Source organism: Rhinolophus sinicus, chromosome 2 (assembly GCF_057876585.1).
Source record: "Rhinolophus sinicus isolate RSI-liver-muscle chromosome 2, RSI-T2T, whole genome shotgun sequence".
NCBI classification, from domain to species: domain Eukaryota; kingdom Metazoa; phylum Chordata; class Mammalia; order Chiroptera; family Rhinolophidae; genus Rhinolophus; species Rhinolophus sinicus.
Genome location: NC_142502.1, coordinates 100,993,645 through 101,008,131, shown reverse-complemented (window position 1 = coordinate 101,008,131; position 14,487 = coordinate 100,993,645). Strand labels below are relative to the sequence as shown.

The 14,487-nt window shown below is 48.1% G+C and overlaps 1 pseudogene; it reads left to right on the top strand.

Annotated features, from left to right (window-relative positions):
* The first annotated feature begins 12,216 nt into the window (after window positions 1-12,216).
* On the top strand, window positions 12,217-13,858 carry LOC109459452 (large ribosomal subunit protein uL10 pseudogene; annotated as a pseudogene).
* The last annotated feature ends 629 nt before the right edge of the window (window positions 13,859-14,487 follow it).

Genomic DNA, 14,487 nt, shown 5'->3' with positions numbered 1-14,487 from the left:
CTCTTGTCAAGGTGGTCTGTTCTCCATGACTCTCTCTTCTCTGGGTTCCAGTAACCTCTCCCTCTCCTTATCCCTTTGAGCTTTGGGGTGGTGATAACTCTGAGTTTCTTCACTTTCCATGTGGTCTCCCTATATCTCACCCATAGCTTTGTAATTAATCCATTTGTATATAAGCCCTCCTTGAATTATCCTAACTTGAGTGTGCGACCTACTTCCTGTTGATATCTTGACTAACACACAGTTCTTGTAGCCACATGAATTCTTAACTGATATGACCCTTGAGCTAACTTGAGTGAGCCTCTTAATCATTAGATCCTAGGAGCTGTCTCTACGACAGCTGGCCCTCCAGGACCCACTTGAGCCCCTCTTGTGATGGCTGTTCATAAGTGTTGTCAGGGCAGCACCCACTTGAAGCTAGACAGACTTGGATATGAATGCTGTTCTGGCTGTTTTTTAGTTGTGAGTCTCTCTCTCTCTAGGCAAGATACACATCTTGCAGAATTGCTACACGGTTTGGAGATAATGTTTATAAAATACATATCTAGAAACAAAGGAGTTTCTCAATGTATCAATATATGTTTCAAAATATTGATGGAAAGGTCTTTAGATATACCGTGAAGTTTTTAAATCACAAATGTTTGGCATTCAGTAAAAAAAAGTACTAGGCATGCCAAGAAACGGGACCAGATCACCTAATTCAAGGGAAAAAGGAGACAATAGAAACAGATCCACAAGTGATCCAGAGATAAGGACTTTAAATAGCTATGATTACCATGTTCAAGAAACCAGATGAAAAAACAATTACAAAATAGAATATTTCATCAGATAATAGAACTTATAAAAAAGAATCAAATGAAAATTATGGATCTTAAAAATAAAATAACTGAAATTAAGAACTCAATATATGGGTTTAACATCAGAATAGACACAATAGAAAAGAAGATTGTAACAGGTCAATAGAAAATATCCAGGCTGAGGCAAAGACATAGCCTTGTGTATTATACATTACCTTTTGTATAAAGAGGGGGGTTAATTTCCATATGGAAGCTTTGTCCCCATATGCATGAGGACAAGAGGTGAAGAGGGTAACTTGGAATAGGAAAAAGACTTTTCACTGTAAACCTTTCTGTATTGTTTTGCGAATGTAGAATCTATTCAAAATAAGCAAATAAAAATAAAGGTCTTTCACTTATTTTTCAATAAACTATGGCTAGTATAATTTCTTTTTGAGATGGTCTATTTTGATAACTAGTTTAGTTCCTTATGTTAAACCCAAACCTACTTTTCTATCACTTACATGCATGATCCTTGCTCATCCCTAAAAAATGTGCAAGTGCAAGTCTACTCAACTTTTTTTTTTAAAGAAGCAAATACCTGTATTTATAAATTGCTGTTCATATATATATATATATATATATATATATATATATATATATATATATTTCTATGGGGAAGGACTTTATTCGGGAACAGTGTGTACTTCCAGGACTTTTTCCAGGTCAAGTTGTTGTCCTTTTAACCTTAGTTGTGGAGGGTACAGTTCAGCTCCAGGTCCAGTTGCCATTGTTAGTTGCAGGGGAGTCTGCACCCACCATCCCTTGCAGGAGTTGAACTGGCAACCTTGTGGTTGAGAGGAAGCGCTCCAACCAACGGAGCCATCTGGGAGCTCAGCAGCAGCTCAGCTCAAGGTGCCGTGTTCAATCTTAGTTGCAGGGGGCAGAGCCCACCATCCCTTGCGGGACTCGAGGAGTCAAACCGGCAACCTTGTGGTTGAGAGCCCACTGGCCCATGTGGGAATCGAACCGGCAGCCTTTGGCGATAGGAGGATGGAGCTCCAACTGCCTGAGCCACCGGGCTGGCCCCCAAGTCTACTCTACTTTTCATGTGACGGCTATATGGCTCTAAGCTATATCTTACATGCCCCAGTTAAATACTCTCAGATATTTTTGTTGTTCTCATTTCACCTGGTTTTTTAGCTCTTCATTTCTGGTCTCTTTCTTCCGGACTGGTTATTACTTGCCAGTGTACATCTTATATGATGCCTAGAAGAGAACACAGTAAGTAAGCTGGGTTCTTACCACATTGGGACTATAATTTCCTTTGACTCACAGGTTTTCTTTCTTTTAATATAACCTAAGATGGAGTAAGCTTTCATGGCTATCATATCTAATGGTTAGCAACATATGGCCAACTGAAATCAGGTCTTTTTCACACAAACTTCTCTTGAACATCCCACCTTTTTCTGAATTTATGCAGATATTATATTAAACATTAGATTACTTTTTTCCTAATCTTTTTCATCCTTATTCATTTCAGCGTCTCAAGGTCTTTTCAAAACTGGATTCTGGTAGCACTCAATCCTGGGCAGGTTGGACAAGTACCTTAAATAAGATAGTGTTTCCTAGTTATCTGATGGACAAACACTGTGATTTTTTTTTTTTTATTGTGTCCCACAGCCTCTTTCAGATTTATTTGATGGGGGTTATCTTCCTCTGACACAAAGGAAAACACCAGCAGGCTCATGATTTTTCTGCTCTCTCTTAGGTAAGTGATGGTTCTGCAGTCACGTTTTTGGGTGACATCTTTATTGAGATATAATTCACGCATCGTAAAATTCACCCTTTTAAAGTGTACAATTCAGTGGTTTTTAGTATATTCAAAGCATTGTGCAACCATCACCACAATCATTTTTAGAACATTTTCATCACCCCCTCCCCCAAAAATATTCCCCTGAACCCATTAGCAGTCACTTCCCATTCCCCTTCCTCACCCCATCCCCAGCCCTAGGCAACTATTAATCTACTTTTTGTCTTTATGGATTTGCCTACTCTGGGCATTTCATATAAATGGAATGCTGCACTATGTTGGCTTTTGTGACTGGTTTCTTTCATTTAGCATTTTCCAAGGCTCATCCATGTTGCAGCGTGGAGCAGTATTTCATTCCTTTTTATGGCTGAATAACATTCCATTGTATGGATGTACCACATTTTTTATCCATTCATCAGTGATGGACATTTGGGTTGTTTCCACTTTGGGGCCATTATGAATAATGATGCTATGAACATTCATGGACAGGTTTTTGTGTGGACGTATGTTTTCACTTCTCTTGGGAATTTACCTAGGAGTAGAATTGCTGGGTCAAATGGTAACTCTAATTTTTTGAAGAGCTTCCAGATTTTTCAAAGAAGCCGCACAATTTTACATTCATGTCAGCAAGGTATGAGGGTTCCAATTTCTCCACATCCTCACCATCATTTAGTTTTATCTGTGTCTTTGATTATAGCCATCCTAGTGGGTATAAGATGGGGTCTACAGCATAGCAAGAGTTCTCTCCAACATAATCCCTTCACCAAATCTTCTTTTCTACTAACTGTTCTCTTTACATGTCCTTGCCTTGGCTAAGGGTACTACAAGTTATGAAACTGGTTCTTGACCATTTCCTTGGCAAATTCTATATATAAGATCTGACTCTGGGATTTCCCCTCTATTGTATGTTGGTGACTCCACTGAAAGCTCAGTTTTAATATTTTGGTACATATGCAGTGCCCAACACATGGCAGGTACTTTATAATGGTCTCTTCTCTCCCCTTTGTTTTCCTCCAGCTACTGATAAAAACAGTACACAGAATACAGAACAGCTTCGTGTGGCCCACACTTCTGCACATTTCAGGTTGTATTGGAGACTTTGCCACAGGCAGGAATGCTGACGCTCTGGAATTGACCTCATCTACCCAGTTTATAATGGACGTCCTTGTGGTGACAAAATAAAACAGAATGGCATCAGGGATGACATTCTGGCTACACTGCTCACTCACTGTGGGTCCCCAAGAAAGCCAATTTTCCTCTCTGTGCTGCTATTGTCATGTTTTCAAAATAGAAGGGCGGTTGGATCTGATGAGTGATAAAATTTTAGCTCTAAAATATAACCCAGTACACTTGTACCTAAAAGAAATAAAGATGAACTTGACCCTTGCTTTTGGGGAGTGATTGGGCTTACAAGAAAGCCTGGATATAGGGCAAGAGTGGGGTTGTGGGGACAGGGCTGCAGATGAAATGTCAGAGGGCCGTGGGGTCAGCCTGGGAGCCAACCAGCATGTGGGAGGGAGACAGATGCTGGTGGAGGAAGCTCTTCGGATCCTGCAGTCATAAGTCCTTCTTGACCTCAGCTCCTCCGTGGCTTCTAGGGCTCCTGGGCCTCACTACTGTCCACTGTTGGTGCCATCATGTCACCCAAAGGCATGCTGCCGCTGCCCCCAGGAATGGTTTTTACAATCTGGAGTTTGTTGCCCATGTTTTCTTGCCTGGGGGTACCACTTAGCTGCTGGTAAACTGTGGGAACCCTTGGGAAGAAAGAGAGAGAGAGAGAGAGAGAGAGAGAGAGAGAGAGAGAGAGAGAGAGAGAGAGAGAGGTGCTTCCTCCCTTTATCCCAGAGAGTCTTTATAATGGTCTCTTGGAACTCACCCTGCTGTCCTCTGGGAGATGTCCCATGGCCTAAGGATAACCCTCCTTTAGGTCCCCAGTACTCCCTGAAGAAGTGACAAGTTTCTAAATCATCACACTCAAGGCTATGCATTCTCTGCTCAGCTGCTGGGGAGAAATCTTAGAGCCCGAACTGTATCCAGATAGGCAAGCAGGGTTATAAACAGACCACAATGGGAGACTGAGAGGAACTAATGCTCTTTTCTGTAACTATTATGTGCTGTCATTGCACAAGGTGCTTCTCATACTTTATCTCATTTACTTCTCACGGCATCTTCATAGAAAGCTGTAATTCACATCATTTCTCCAGTGGGAGAAATTGGGCGCAGAGAGCTCAGGATTTTCCCAGAGGTCTCACACTAGGTCAGGGACTGAACTCAGATTTAAAACTGGGTCTCTAAGCTTGGGGTCTTTCTCCTACACTTCACGGATACACAGGTCTATCCCAGGTTAGCACAGAAGTCCCTGTCTTAAGTTGGGTTCCTCCAGAGGCTGACACTGCTATGAGGACTGATGCACAGGCAGTATATTACAGGAATGTTCCCTTGAGAATCTGACAAGAGAGGAGGGGAAGCAGCATAGGAAAGAAGAAGAGGCCAACCCCGGGGAGATTTCAGACAAGGCCCTAACCTCAGTCTAATCCCACAAAGAACTCTGGAGTGTAAATCCCACCGCAGCGTTGGTGCTGTTTCAAAGCAAGGTTGTTGGTCTTTTTACTCTCCCCCCAGCCCTTGGCTATGGGCCGCCTGGATGGGTGTGGAGGGGAAGGAATGCAAACTCCTACAGGGGGAGCTCTCCTTGCAGGTGAGTGGCTCCAACAGCCCAAGGGAAACTGTTGGAAACCATCACCGAGTCAGACATTAGCTGTAAAGCACACGGGAATTGGGGGTGAACACACAGACCAGATAAGGGATCGGAGGAGATCATGGCGGGCCCCACAGTGTCTGCCACACTCAGCTTTACCCAGCATGGAAGGGCAGGAGCACTGCACTGCCAGTCCGGAGGTGCTTGGTCTGGTCCTGGGTCCTGCCACTAACTTTTTTTGTGTGACTCAGGGACACAGCCCCCTCTCTGGGCCTTTGTTTCTTCATCTGTGAAATGAGGGGCTGGACTAGATTCATTCATTCAACAAATGTGCCTTGTGAACTTACTGTGTGCCTGGTATCGTCTGGGCACTGGGGAGACATCAGTGAACAAAATAGACAAATAGCCCCGAGGGCGACATCGGATGAAAGACTGAGGGAGGCGAGGGAGCAAGCTCTGCAGATATCTGGGGGAAGAGCATCCAGGCAGGGGAAACAGCTGGTGCAAAGGCCCTGAGGTAAGAGAGTGCCATGTGTCTGAGGAGCCATCAGGGAGGCCAGGAAAGCTGGAGTGGCGTGAAGGCGAGGAAGAGTGGTGGGATGTAAAGTCAGAGAGGTAATGAGGGGCCAGGTTGTAGAGCTTGTAAGTCATTGTGAGGCTTTACACTTTTACTCAGAGCGAGATGAGCAGCGCTTCTGAGCAGAGGAGAGACATAACCTAAGTTTTTACAGAATATCTCTAGCAGCTGTGTTGAGAATAGGAGGTCGTGGGAAGAAGCAGGGAGACCAATGAGGGGTTCTGCCGTCCTTTAGGGCAGAGGTGATGGGGCTGGACCAGGGGTGGGGGCAGCAAGGGAGGTGTGATAAGTGGCTGGATTCTGGATAGACGTTGAAAGTAGAACCTCTGGGACTTGCTGATGGATTGATGGGGGTGTAAAACCAGAGTAGAGTCAAGGATGATTCCCCAGTTTTCGTTCTGAGCATCGGGAAGGATGCCGTTGCCATTTACTGAGTAGGGAAAGACTCTGGGTGTGAGAGGTTTGTGGGGGAAGATGAGAGGCTCAGTTCTGGACACGTGGAGTTTGAAATGTCCACTCGACATCCTAGTGAAGATGTCAAGTAGGCAGACGCACATATGAGCCTGGAGTTCAGGGGAGAGGTCTGAGAGGTGGTAATAACTTTGAGTCACTGACACACAGATGGCATTTTTAGCAGGAGACTGCTGGGATCACCGAGGGAGAGAGTACATAGTGTGGAGAAAAGCCCAGCATTGGAATGTTCGGAGGTCTAGGAGATGGGAGGAGGGAGCGTAGGATGCTGAGAAGAGTCATTTGGGAAGTGGGGGGGGGGAAGCTGAGAGAAGGGAGGGTACCTGTTGGGCCCCTGCAGTTCTGACCTTTGCTTTCTAATTGCCTGTGGGCCTCTCCCCACCTCTGGCAGGGCTCCTGATCTGGCCTCCAGGAGTCAGGTCAGAACTGCCCCTCTAAATCCTAGCTGGTGCCTGAGACCCTTTGGGCCAGCATTAGCTCCACATGGGGGAGCACTATGGGTGCCATTTAAGGAGCAGGGGAGAGACCGTCCCTTCCTCTCACCCACCCCTTAAATGGCACCATCCCCACCCCTCACCTAAAGTCCGAGGCATGCGCCCTGGTTCTCTCCTCCCTTAGGCCCCATCCTCCATCTCCTTGACCCTTAGGACCCCCCCTCACTCACACACGCATGCTCACGCTCACATTCCCATATTCATATGCACACTCACACACACTTACATCAACACACACATTCACACAGAATACACTCATTCTTGCACACACACTCACACATACTCATATACTCTCACACATGTCTATGCACAGTCACCTAAACACACCCACACAGAGTTTTTCGCTAGGCTGGCGCTTGCCTGACAGTGCTGCATTCAGTCCTCTAGTCACTGCCTTTCCGTCCTTCCCTCTCTGTGCCTGCCCCAGCTCTCCTGTCCCCACTCACACATTTCTGAAGTGTTTGCATGAAGTTTGCTGTTCATAGTCTCAGCCGTGGAATGAGGGAAGCCCTCGGGTTTGAAAGCCGAGGCTTCGATCCTTCATGATGAGTGGGGTCACTTAATCCCTTCACCTCAGTTTCCTCAGCTGTACAACTGGGAGTAAGACTGGCCCCTCACCTTACAGGGTAATGAATTCAAATGAAATCAGTTACGTGGGAGGTCTTACAAACTGGATCTGGGTGGGGAGAAGTTGGCCAGGGAGAATGGGGTCTCGTGGGCACTCACTGACTTCCCAGTGTCACCTTTCCAAGGCCACCAGCCTCAGTAACCCAGAGCGTCCAAGCAACGTTCTGTCCTTTGAGAAGATTGCCACGGGCTGGAGCTGGACACCAGGTCAGGATCCCAGCCTTCAGCTCACCCCAGACCTTCCAGAACAGGCCTGTCTGCCTCCCTCCCTGGACCTCAGACTCCACCCCCAGCCCCTGCGCCACCTCCCTGGGCTGAAGGAAAGAGGGGCAGTCAAGTCCCTACCCTCAGTCCTCACCTGTGCGTCCAAAGCAGCCTGTGCATGTTTACCCTCAGCCCAAACTCCCACCTCCAGGCTAACACAGTGACAGCCCCACGCACACACTGACGGGCTGAGCAGACTCGCTCCAGCCCACCCCTCTCCTGAGGTGCCCCCACCTCCCCCATATCCCCAGAAGTCAGTGCTCCCTGCCTCCCCATCCCACCCCACCTTCCTAAACTGCCAGCATTTATTATTACATTTTCTTTTTTAAATTTTTTAAAAAAATTTTATTGGGTGACAGTGTGTCTTTTCCAGGGCCCATCAGCTCCAAGTTGTTGTCCTTCAGTCTAGTTGTGGAGGGCCAAGCTCAGCTCCAAGTCCAGTCACCATTTTCAATCTTAGTTGCAGGGGGCGCAGCCCACCATCCCATGCGGGAATCGAACTGGCAACCTTGTTAAGAGTACATGCTCTAACCAACTGAGCCATCTGGCTGCCCGCCCGTATTATTGCATTTTCCACCCAGAGCTGAGGGGCCTTGGAGAGAGTCTGCTCCCCATCCTCCTACTCTGCTTATGGGGAAACTGAGGCCCAGAGAGAGGAAGCAGCTTGCACAAAGCCATAGGTGTTAATGAGTCAGATAAACTTCATCTAGGGAGGCCCACAATTCCCCACTCAGGGGTAACCCATTGTACCTCAGCATTATTAAGTAGGTTTTCTTTTTTTGTTTTATTAGTTTCAGGTGTACAAAGCAATGTAATTGAAATAGGTTCTTTTTACAGGAGCACTGGGTTAGTAGTCAGAACTGGGGGCCACAGTCCTGGCTCTGCTGTAACTGGCGTGTGACTTTAGCCTAAGGGCCTGTCATGCAGGGTGTCATGCAGAGTCTCTGGTCCCGCTCCCCCCATAACGCAGGATATGGTGAGGCCAAAAAGGAACACCCACGGAGCCATAGGTAGGGGAGTCATACCACTATATTCTTTCTGGCGGCACTATACTCTCACTGGAGGCTGGATCCACACTGTCCGCAAACCGCCATCCACGCTTGCCAGCCCAGCCGCCATCTTCTTGCTAGCCCCATTCTTTTTCCTCTCTTCTCCCTCTAGCGTAGCCACAGCAGTTATATTAGTGGCCAATGGCTCACTGGTTACAGCTGACGGCCAACTAGCCACAGCTGATGGCCATGCAATCACAGTTGGCCATTTACTACCTGAGCCAGCACCTGTCTATGTGAGGCCGAGAGCCTGGAAACTACTTTTTGGGGCTCTGCCCCCACAGGGCCTTAGTTTTCTCAGCTCTAAACCGGGCTTTTGAACTTCCCTTGCAGTTGAAAACAAAAGAGTTGCTATTTGTGAAAATGTAGATTGTAAACCAGCCCAGGCTTAAGCCTCAGCTGGCTGCTAATGAATGACATGAAAACGAAAACACCCTTAAACAACACATCTACTAAGCCAGTAAAAATAAATTCAAACAGCACAAGCCAATGTTGGCTGGGCTGGAAGGAAACAGGGAGGTTGGCTCCTAAATCCCCCACAGCTCTGCTGTTTGGGCGGATGTTGGGAGCCCAGTGCAGCAAAATGTAACAGCCGCCACTGCTGGAGAGAACGAGTCACACCCTTCAACCTGGCAGGTTACCGCACATTGGGAAATAAATCGCAAGGAAATAACAGAAACGAAGAAATGCAATTTGCACTGATAGGGTTATCTGGAGTGTGAAAAAATTAGAAAAGGTCCAACTGGTCATTAAATCATAGAACGTATACGGGAAGAAATACCATCCTAGACTGGCAGCGACTGCCAGTTGTCTGCCTGAAACCATCTCCTTTTCTGCCTTAGGGGGGAAAAATAGCATAGTACATCACTGCCCAGAATAAATATTTCATTTCCCAACCTCCCTTGCAACTAGATGTGGCCTTGTGACCAAGTTCGGGCCAATGGGATATGCATAGAACAGTCACATATAACATGTCATTACAGAGAGAATCTCCCCACCTCCTACCCCCACCTTCCTCCTTCCTTCAGGATGGAATGGAGTTTGAGTTTGGGAAGCCATCTGAGGTCATTTGGAGGAAGCCATCTGTTGAGAATGGTAGAGTAACAGGAGCGAAGGAGCCTGGATTCCTCGCTATCATGGCGGGACTGCCGACCTCTAGAGTTTTTGCTTGAGAGATTGAAGTAGTTGTGGGTGTTCAAGTCATTGCTAATTTGGGTTTTCTGTTGTTAGCAGCCAAACTGCATTCTCACTGATGCATACACATAGGGAGGACATATTAAGTGGAAAAGTAAAACACAAGAGTGGATGCTCTTCGTGGATTACAACTATATAAACTATACGTTGGTGAGAGACCACGACTGAGTAGGCAATCATCACTAATAGCGTGGTGGTGCTGAGTGGGTTTTTTCCCCCTGTAACCGTTTTAGTGGCTGAATTAGTCAGGAGAGGCTAGGCTATGCTGAGGTGACAAGTAACTCCTAAATCGCAAGGGCTTCAAACAACCAAATATAATTCTCACTTGCTCTGCATGTCCATTGTAGATTGGCAGGCGGCTCTGCTCATCATGGCCACTCGGGGAATCAGGCTGGAAGAGAAGCCATGCCAGAGGGAGAGAGAGAACTCTGGAGGGTCTTGCAGTAATTAAATGCTTAGGCCTGGAAGTGACCCTTTCATTTCTGCTCACAGCTCATTGGCCAGGACAGTCCTAGGACCCTACCCCTCACCCGCTGACCCACTCACCCACTCACCTTCAACGAGACCTGAAAGTGTAATTCAACCCTATCTCCTAGAAGGTGGAGAGCTGGAAAAAACTTGGCCAAATGCACTAATGACTATCCCAGATGCATAATGAAGAAACTTTAGTAGTACAAACATTTGTGAGAATTTTTAGACATTGTCCTTCTAGAACAAAAACTCTATGTTTCTACAAGCCTTTGTATTCCTGATTAGAATGGAATTCCCTGAGGTATAACAGAGCTCCTTCCTCCCACATGCCTATCACAGGGCTGGCTCCACTGGAAGCACGATCAGAGGAATTATAACTGTAATGATGGCAGCTGACCTGCTCACTGTGTGCTAGGCTCTGCACATTCTGCTCATAGCACTTATGCATTATTCACATGCCAGGGGAGGTTCTCTGCACCTCGTATGGATTACTTAATCGAGTCCTCACAAAAATCCTTTGCGGTCAGTACTGTTATTATTCCCATCTTACAGATAATGACACTGAGGCACAGAGAGGTTAAGTGACTTGCCCAGGATCACCGCTAGGAAAAGGCAGAGCCAGGAATGAATCCACGGGGTACCAGAGGCCGTGCGATCCTATGATCCCACCAAACTCTGGAGAGCAGGAGCAAGGGCAAGAAAAGACAGGCTTCCCACCTCAAGGGCCTCACAGTCCGATGCCTGCAGCAGGATACCCTCAGTGGGGTCCCTATGCTAGTCTGAAAGATGCCCCCCCAAGATGTCCACATCCTAATCCCCAGAACCTATGAATGTTACCTTATTTGGCAAAAGGGACTCTGCAGATGTGATTAAATTAAGGGTCTTGAGGTGAAGAGATTATCCCGGATTATCCAGGTGGGCCCAGTGTCATCACAAGGTTCCTTGTAAAGCAAAGAGAGAGGCAGGAGAGTCTGAGACACAGCGATGCAAGCAGAGAATGGAGTCATGTGGCCACAGCCAAGGAATGCTGGCAGCCTCTAGAAGCTGCAGGAGGCAAGGGACAGAGCTTCCCCTGGCACCTCCAGAAAGAAGCAGCCCTGCTGACACCTTAGGACTCACTTTGGACTCAGTCTCCAGAACTGTAACAGAATAAATATGCATTGTCTTAAGCCACTGAGGTTGTGGTAATTTGTTACAGTTGCAATAAGGAAACTAATTACCCCACCCCTCCATTTCTCTCTTCACAGACCCAGAAACTCCCGCATGCTCCTTCACCCCAGCCCCACGTGTCTCCTTGGGCTGGAGGCTGAGAAAGAGCTAGGAAAGAGATGGGAAGCATTGTGCCCTCTCAGTTACCTTGGGATGTAATCTGCATTGCCTCCCCTGCTCTGTGGGTCCTGGACAAATCCTGGTTCTGTCTCTAGAACAGGGCTTGCCACGCACAGCATTCCACGCCACTCCTCCACTTGTTGGTATCTCCTTTCTCCTGCACCCAAGCTGGGTCTCCCATCAGTCCCCAGGGCTGGAGCACTGCCACACCCCCACCGGCCAGGCCCTCATTGTCTCTGCCAAGCCACCAGGGGAAGGGGAAGGTGTGCCAGCCAGGGGAACAGTCACAGAGAGACCTGCCAGACATTAGCCTGAGAGGCCAGCAGAGGTAAGAGATAGGAATAGGTGAGAGCAGATCCACAGAAAGTCAGAGCTGGGAGAAGGGGAGCAGGAGAAGAGCTGGGGAGCCAAGACACACAGCATGTCTGTTTCCTTTATCACAGCAAAAATGGCAACATGCGTAGGCAGAAAGTAAGCAGACAGTGGGTTTACCAGAGTGGGCTCAGGCACCAATTCCTGGTCCAATTGGCTGTGGCAATCGCAACGGCTCCAGTTCACAGCATAAAACACGAGGGCTCTGTGGCCTGCGCAGCCTAGCTCGCTTTGGTCCCTTGTTTGCTCAGACCTCTTTTCCCATCCCCCACCCCACCCCTGTTCCAGCCACTCTGGCCTCTGCTGCAAGCACATTCCCACCTCCATGCCTTTGCCTTTGCCATTGCAGTTCCCTCGCCTGGCAGGCCTTTCCGCAGATGACCCCGGGGCTCTCCATCCTTTCACTCACTACCCTTTCTAGAACAGCGGCCCAGGACATCACTCTGTAACTCAGTTTTCTTCCGTGGCATTTATCACAACCTGACACAGGACCACATAGCTTTTTGTTTAATATCTGTCTGTCCCACTGGAACTTAATGTCACGGATGTGTCCCAGTGTCTCCATACTGCGCTGTCGGATCCAGTAGCCAGGAAGCCCAGGTGGCTATTGGAATTTACATTTATATGAATTAAAAAATGACATAGAACTTAAAGTTCAGCTCCTTAGTGGCACTGGCCACATTTCCACTGCTCGGCAGCCACATGTGGACAGCGGCTGCCAGACTGTACAGATACAGAACGTTCCTAGCACCCAGACTTTGGTCAAGAATCAACTCATGTAGCTCCTCTTGTCAGGTAAGTGACGTCTTTAAACCCTGCGTGGCGATCGCTGACGCACCGCCATGGTGCCCACGAAGACAAAGCGACTTGGAAGTTCAGCTACTTCCTTAACATCCAACTTGTGGATGATGATCCAAAATGCGTCACTGTGGGAGCAGACAAGGTGGGCTCCAAGCAGATGCAGCGGGTCCGCACGTCCCTCCACGGGAAGGCGGTGGTGCTGGTGGGGAAGAGCGCCATGACGTGTGAGGCTATCCGAGGGCACCCGGAAAACGACCCAGCTCTGGAGAAACGGTTGCCTCATATCCAGCGGATTGTGGGCTTTGTGTTCACCAAGGAGGACCTCACTGAGATCAGGGACATGCTGCCGCCCGTGCTGGCGCCATTGCCCGTGTGAAATCACCGTGCCAGCCCAGAACACTGGTCTGGGGCCCAAGAAGACCCCCTTCTTCTAGGCTTTAGGTGTCATCACTACAATGTCCAGGGCACCATTGAAGTCCTGAGTGATGTACAGCTGATTAAGACTGGGGACACCGTGGGGGCCAGCGAAGCCACACTGCTGAACAGGCCGCAAATCTCCCTCTTTTCTCTTGGGCTGGTTGTCCAGCAGGTATTTGACAATGGCAGCATCTGTAAGCCGGAAGTGCCTGCCATCACAGAGGAAACCGCATTCCTCTTCCTGGAGGGGGTCCGCCATGTTGCCAGTGTATGTCTGCAGATTGATTACCCAACTGTTGTGTCACTACCCCATTCTATCATCAATGGGTACAAGTGGGTCCTGGCTTTGTCTATGGAGACTGATGACACCTTCCCATTTGGTGAAAAGGTCGAGGCCTTCTTGGCTGACCCCTCTGCATTTGTGGCGGCCGCCACCACTGCCCCAGCCAAGGTTGGAGCAAAGGAAGAGTCAGAGGAGTCGGATGAGGATGTGGGATGTGGTCTCTGACTAATCCCCAAAAAGCAACCAGCACAGCCTGCTTCATTTGTGAAACAAGGAAATAAAGGCTGACTTCTCTTTAAGAAAAAAAAAGAATCAACTCATATAATGCAGGTGGAAGCATTGCACAAGACATTGTGCCAATACAACTGGCTTCATACTGAGCAGGTCTAATTATGAGGCCCACCCCCCTTGCCTCCTGGGTGCCCCTCACTCTCTCTTCCTGTCTGCCTCCCCTGACGTCATCCCCAGGCTCTGTCTATGTCTCCTACCCTCCCTCAGGGGGTAGGCTCCCTCCTGGATGCTCGCACCCCCCTGTGCTCACCTTCCTAACAGCACTGCCTGGATTCTAACTGCTTCTCTGTTTGCCTTCCCGCAGCACGGAGCATCTGAGGAACTGGGCTGTACCTTTTATCTCTATTGCCGGAAACGCCACAAAGACTTCAGTAAATGTTGGCTCTCAGTGGAGTTTTCACCCTTGTCCATTCTCTATTCTCCTGGCGTCCACAGCGTTAGACTCCCCGTCTCCATACCTTGTCAGAGAACCCCTTCCTCCGCAAGCTGATGGAGTCAAGTGGCTGAGCCTTCTGATTATGGGGGTAGCAGGCCAGAAAAAGGGCGCCCTCTTTGTGTCTCTT